General features: G+C 42.2%; 1 protein-coding gene across 1 annotated transcript in view; it reads left to right on the forward strand.

Annotated features, from left to right (window-relative positions):
• The window catches only part of coro7 (coronin 7), a 95,893-nt gene that overhangs the window by 38,830 nt on the left and 49,616 nt on the right, over window positions 1-7,447 (forward strand). The gene's annotated exons all lie outside the window — the stretch shown is intronic.

A 7,447-nucleotide genomic window follows, 5' to 3' on the forward strand; every position in this document is an offset into this window, starting at 1 on the left:
CTGTCATGTCTTCTTTTTCAGGAGCGCTCCATTCATCTTTCCAAACTCTTCTTCAGTGTCTTCAAGTCTTTGTCCTTATCTTGCATTCAATATGTATTCCTTTTGTTTAGTTGTTTCCCTTTGGTCACATAACAACTCACTTCCAATTTTGTCCATTCATCACTTCTGAGTCCTCCGTTTCAACCCTCTACTTTTATGTATCCATATCAGCCTCCCCCCACTCCTCTCCTTCGGCTCTCTCCATCCCCACAGTTATGCTATTTTCTGCTGTGCATGGAGGATACATTTAGCTTGTGGTCACTTGGGAAGTGATGGCTACATTAGTGTGTGTGTGTGGGGGTCTGGTGAATCGCTACCTTCTCTTAGCCACAATGGGCTCCATGCGGGCTGATGCAGACTTTCCACAGGGATGAACCCATCGACTCAAGGTGCCCACTGGAGTGCTCAGCGTCCATGCACACGCACCCAGGCCACAGCCTGGGCTGGCAGGCACCCACACAGGCACGCGGCGTCAGCCTGCCCAGCGGGTGTCCCTGTTTATGTTTGCCGTGTGCGGTCGCTAGTTTTTTTACTCTGTTGTTGTGACCATAGCACCACCCAGCCCAGCACCCTCCTCCCACCCCCCGCCCCTCCCGTCACACACACACACACACACACACAAAAAAGCCCTCTTCGACCCAGGCCAGGCTTCGGAGAGTTGTGGGCTGTAAGTGGCTGTTTGCGTTCGTCTCTGCAACTGGACCAGATGGAGGTCGGCTGTGGCTGCAGGTCCACATGCTGAGGCCATACTTAAAGGACCGTACTGGTGGTTTAGCATGTTTTAGCTCATGAAATACAAATTGAGTATACTTTAAATTACTGCCCATCATTATCCAAAACATACCATTGACTTGATCAGTCCAGCATAAAAATCAACATGCGTAGACTTGCGTCAGATAGCTAATCCTTTCCAGTGACCACTTTTTTGTCCAATTCCTTTTTTTGTTATCCTTGATTGTCAATGCAGCTGCAAACTGTTGCACTTCAAAAAAATCTTTTTGAGCTTTGTGGGCAAGACACACACACATTTAATTGAGCTGTTTTTAACCGAGGAGGACAATATTGATTCACACACAACAAAATCCAATAGTTATTGTATTGTGGTCCATTGTCCATGTTGTGAAAATAATTACGTTTGAGAAAAGAAACTAATTGTTTTCTAGGTTCTTATTCATTCATTTTTTTCTCGGTCATTGCCTCTACCTTGCTACTAAATACGGTTCATTTCAAGCATGTTTGAGTTTGCACAAGCTGACCTGTCAAAGTGGACCTCTGTAGACTTTACATCCGTAAAGGAGACATAGTTCTGTGTGTCTTTGTCACCATTTATCCCCGACAGCACAGGATATGTGAACAAGCTTCCTAATTACAAGACAGCAGTCTGTAAAAATCTGCCTTATCCTGTTCTGCTACTCATTCTCCAGCTCACTACTAATCAGCACCCAGACACTTGTGACTTTCCAGACCCTCCCTCCGGACAGGATTAGCAGATCAACATTTTGGGTGTTTGGGTGTAATGACTCGCTCCCTCCCTCTTAGTGTTATTAGCCGTTAGAAACAAACAGGTGTTTGTTGGCCAGACACTGATGAGCCCGTTCCTGTAGTTCACATGCAGGGGTCGGAGGTCAGGTGGCCCCAGCCCTGTGGCAGCAGGATGTTATAGCTAGCTATCATTATAATCTGCCAGTGAACACTTATGTCTGGGCTGGATGTGGAATTAGCATGACTGATGTCAACCTTTGTGCACACACACACAGTTTTAGTTTGTCTCGTTTAACACATCTTTTAACTGGTTTACTACCTTGTGATATTATCCCATGTTTGCCCATGAAAACAATGCATACAATACACACATGTAGGAATCTGTTCCACTCAGAGGCGTGGGGAGGTGCTCCGTCCTGTGAGAGATGTATATATGTAAATCATGCTGTCGACCACAGAGACAGCATGAGCACCTACTGTGATGAAAAGGATTACGGGCACATAATCCGTGCCTGTCGCCACCCACCACACATCTATATAAACACACACACACACACACACACACACACACACACACACACACACACAGCGCTCAGATGGTGTAGAAATAGTTTAAATTCGTAATGAATAATATGCAGTATTCCTCATCTGAGTGCCAACTTTTAAACTTCTTTAATTATCTAAAGATGGTGTTACTTTATTTCCAAAATGTGAAGTAGAGCTATTTGAATTGGTGTTGGGAGAGCTATTCATTTGAGTGGAATGTTTTTTTTTTTTCTTCCTCACTTGGCCGTACCCGTAATATGCCCACCCAGGTTATGGCATAGCTCAGCTTAGTTTGAGATTACACAGGGGCTCAAGCCACAAACAACATGGAATCTGCAGATGTGTATACGCAGTGCAGCCATGATGCAAGTAGAGTTTGAAAGTTGGCGCAGGATGTGTACACAGCAGTGTTTGATGAATGTCTGCTGCCGTCTTAAGGGGGATGTATTAGAGGACTGGATGCTTGGCCCCGAGGCCTCGACTGGCTTTCTCCCCGTCAGTGTGCTGCTCTTAAGTTATGGACGTTACGCTTCTGCTGTTTGGTTAGCATTACAGGTTTGTGATTCTTAAAAGTTTCTCTCTGGGAAAATACAAAATCGGAGGAATGAAGAGACTGAAGGGAGAAGAAATAGTAAACGATGGTTCCCAAGTCAAACAAGCCACTACGTCTAGATCGTTTGTTTCCTGTTGAAAGAAAATGTGTAGAAAGTGTGTGAGAGATTGTTTTTTCTTATTTTAGTGGTTGAAGTTCAGGTCGTAATGTAGCCTCTGTTTGCGTCAAATAACTCACATTATCAATTCAAGATCAGTTTGTGCTGCAGATGCCTTGTAGTGTTCGTATTAAAATAATAATATAATTACGTACTACGTATTACAAACAAACAACTTATAAGTGTAAGTGTTTGTATACAATATGTTCTTGGTGAGATGAATACTATAGTGCAGTGGCTCTTAACCTTTTTTTAGTGATGGTTATTTTAATGTGTCAATGTGTCAAGTCACTGAAGGTTGTAATCAAGTTATACATCACATGTCCAGTCCAGCATGTGTGATGATGTGTCTGCGCATGTGCTAAAAAATGCATAGAAATAACTAACAAATGTTTTTTTTTAAAGGCAACCTAGATAGTCACTGTCACTTGTCTTGTGTGTCTCTTTGTCTTGTCCCTATTTGTTTTGTCTGGAGATGGTTTTGGTTTGAAGGGTTGAGGTTTCGGGCCCCCCGACAAACAAGAAAGTATTGTCTGAAACCTGAGGCCTGTCAGACTCCAGTGCAGGGCAACCGTAACTGTTGGTGACGATCACTGGAATTCACCACTCTGTTGCAGAATTGGGCCCCTTGCTTTGCCTTTGGTGATTTTTTACTGCTCGTGCCATAAACAGCTGCTTATCACTTCCAATCACAGCTGTTTTCTAACAAAGGCCATGAGAGGCAAGCTGACATCCTGACCTCTCTGCACTCATCCCTGAGAGACTTGTTGACCTCAAAGGAATTTAATTTAGAAGTTGAATTCTTCTCCTCGATGGATTGTCAAATCCAAATGTTTAGAGATAGTTTTATTCCGTAAAACGACAAGCCAAGAAACTTTGTCCTGATACCAGTAAAATTTGAGAGCACTATAAGCTATCCTTACATGTGCTGACTCTAGCGTAACTGGATTTGATTAGTTCGAAAACGATACGTTTGAGCTACGGGCTTCATCTGCCAGTCTTAGGGAGCTTATTTGGATTTGACAGACTCTTGTAGCATGTTTGGTTATGGAACAGTTTTTAACCCAGATATACTCATACTTGACCCCCTCCTGCACCCTTCTTTCCCTCAACAACCTCCTCTCTGTCCACCGCCTCCTCTCCTCTTTGTTAATACTAATATTAATTTGATGATAGTTTTATGAATAAATAAAGTTGCTCCCCCCTTTGTCCCTTCATTCCTTTGACATGAGTTGCACACTTGAGTTGCTTTCCAGTGGTGACAGCATGTTCCGTTTAGGTGCTCTTAAAATCCACTGATGTCTGTTAGACACGCATGCACACACACACACACACACACACACACACACACGCACACACACATGTGCATACACACGCACACTCTCACCACCTCCACAACCTATTTCCAAAGACGGATAAGCATTTTGCGGCATGTGTCACTGCTTGGACTCCCTCCAACCTTCCTCTCCCCTCACATTTCATCATCGCTCCACCTCTTTAATTTTGTCTAATTCTTTCCATCCTCTCCTTCTTATCTTACAGCCCTGGTCGGATAATCACGCTCCTTTTCTGGTTTCCCCATTGATGTTCATATTTTTGCTTTGAGTCTTTCAACACCTTGTGCTCTTGAAGCTTTCTTAGAGTAATACCAGCCAAAGTCTGTTTGTGTCACTGAATCATTTCTTTGGGGTCCCAGAGTTAAAATACTGAATGTAATTTACAGCAGGTTCAGTAAACTCTGTGTGAAGGGATCAGTGAGTGGTAAGACACACATATTTTACATTAAAGGTTCTCTTCTACAATTGTTTTTGTCTCAAAGTTTCATATTAACAAGATTTTCCACATATGTTAAATAATCTACGCATTGACATTCCCCAGCTCCAGTGGCTTTTTGGATTTCTAATCGTCCGAATGATTATCATTATTATCTATATCATTTCAGCTTGATGACTGGATTCAAGGATGAATGTGTCACATCAAGACAACATATATTTGTGCTTTCTTTTGATTAGCACTTCGATTCAAAATTTACGATTCAAATTTTTTTTGTCGTATATTTATATTATTTCATGCAAAAATAATGACGATTAAAGTCCAGCGATTTGCTGCTTTTATACATAGAAAACTAAATATCTTTCAGTGTTGGACTTTTGGGTGAACCAAACAAAACAAAAAGTCATGTGAAGACATCCCGTTGTGGAAAGTTGCATGGAAAGAATTTTCACTTATTTTTTCAATGATATCGATTATTTGAAGATAAGCCAACCAATGTGTAAAAAAAAAACTTTACAGCTACAGCGATAATCTATGACATGATTGTTTAATGTAGTTATTGACATAATGGAAATATTCACAACCACAGACCAGTGAGACTGCAATATGAGAAGACAGAACAGCCTATTGGATAACGTTTTCATATCTTGAGTTGGGATCGGGTTTCTCTGCAGCTGGACGGCGTTAAACACTGAACTGATGTCCTCGTTCTTGGAGGCAGCCTGAGGAACGCAACCAAATGCACATAGATGCGTAGATGATGCATGAATGGACACGCCTCAAGACAGTTGCTTACTGTATTGAGCTCAGGCTACAGGCCTGCCCAGAGTAAAGCCACATTTACACAGATGTATGACCCTGATTCTCTTCGATTAAGCATTACTTGCACACGCACATGGCTTACGTTGTCCGATTCCAGTATGAAATGATAATGAAATGGCCAGTCTGTATTGTGCTGTGGGCGGAGACGATGGGAAGAAATATTTTCACTAGGGAAATCACACTGCAGTTTGTTTTTATATCTAATAATCTGTTTAACAGCAGTTGAAATGAATTGCATGTGTGCCTGCTGGTGCATGTGGCCAAGAACAAACCGAAATTCAAATTCTTCCTTTTACTTTTCCTGTTTTAGTTTCTCACTCTCTCACTTCTCATCTTTCTCCACGCTGCTTTTTGTGAGAGCAGCAGTCTGGGCCATCTGCTGGCACGGACTGGCAGCTGTATGTCATGACAGGACTGTTATTACTACTTCAGAAAGATATGGTGGGATGTGGGGCAGGAGAGTTGGAGCGAGAGCTGGAAACAAGCAGAGGGCAAAAACCTGTAACCAGAGAACCAGGTTCCAAAAACAAAGTGGTGGTGTGTTTTCTCTACTCAGCTCTTCTTTTCCGTCTCTGCTCTTTTACTCTCTGCTGCTTCAATTCCCTCTTTTTAAACTCCTTGGCGCTGGTTGATTAGCACGTGGCAACACAGAAACTGATCACACAGACTGAATGCAGCGCTAGAATAAAAGCTTGAAATTTTTTCTTTAGTTTATGACCAGTTCAATGCTTCAACTTGTGATTTTTAAAGAGTTACTATTATGCTCCCAAAGGCTGACTCTTGGAATACTCTTGGCTGAGGTTGGAGAGATGGTTTGAGAGATGGTTTGAGGTTACTAGGGGGTCAGCTGCGCTGTATGGGCCGGAGGGCTATCTGGAAGATGGAAAACAGAGAGGCCGAAAGAGAAAAAGAAAAGAAAATGCAGAGCAAATATAAATGCTACTCGCGGCAACATCACCTGGTGCTTTAGCACATTGTCCTCAAAACTAAAAATAGAGGGAAACAGATAGGAGGGTTGTTAAACAAATATTTACTCAGAAATAATTCCATGTGGAATTTCTTTCAGGGTTGATGATTGTGAAAAGGTTTCCTTGAAACTACAATAGGGGCCATTGAGCAGCACAGGCTGAGTGTAAGTGTCAAAGTTGGACCTCTTCCAGGGACCAGGTTTCTCTTAAAGCCAGGGAAAGAAAAGACAGACTGTTTTATGAAAGGGCAGGAGAGAAACACACACACGAACGAACGCACGCACGCACGCACACACACACACACACACACACACACACACACACACACACACACACACACACACACACACACACACACACACACACACACACACACAGTTCTCTTTGCATACATGACCATTTGCAGATGCCTGTCCAGAGAGAGAGACAGACACATGCATTCCTTTTTTTTTAACTGCAGATAATATTATTATCTGACATCATCTATTCATCCTGTCAGTTGTTTAACAAGGAGTCCACCCAGTGTATCCAGTATATACATATATAGTACATACACTACAGGTCAACTGACTGACTGCATTTTAATTAGATGAGAGGCTATATTCTTTTGCAACTTATTTAGATTATTATTATTTATTTATGATGCATTGCGGTTAAAGGTCTAGTATGTAGGATGTGGCGACATGTAGCACTAAGGTTGCAGAGTGTAACCAACTGAAATGTCTCCAGGCACTTTTAGAGCCAGCGTTTGGTTTGTCCGGCCTGAGCAACCATAGAAACTTCCGGGGCAGCTCTGTGAAGAGCACTTGGTCCGTGTATATAAACGGCTTAATCTAAAGTAACAAAATCGCAATAAATCTTATTTTCATAAAATTATACACTAAAGAAAACATACTTTATAATATTATATTCCATTTTTGCCAAATAGCTCCTCCAAATGCTCCTTTAAAGCAGTGGAGGAAGGACAAAGAAGTTTAAACGTATTAAGCCCCAGGGGGTTTCTCCTGTTATGTCTCTAGGAAGTTTGCTCTCTCTGAGCAAACTGATATAATAGGGCCCCCGTGACAGGACTGCTGCTGTTTTATGGTTTTGTGTTGTTAGCATGGG

Source organism: Clinocottus analis, unplaced genomic scaffold (genome assembly GCF_023055335.1).
Source record: "Clinocottus analis isolate CAN_PGR_092001 unplaced genomic scaffold, fCliAna1.0.p SCAF_16, whole genome shotgun sequence".
Lineage (NCBI taxonomy): Eukaryota > Metazoa > Chordata > Actinopteri > Perciformes > Cottidae > Clinocottus > Clinocottus analis.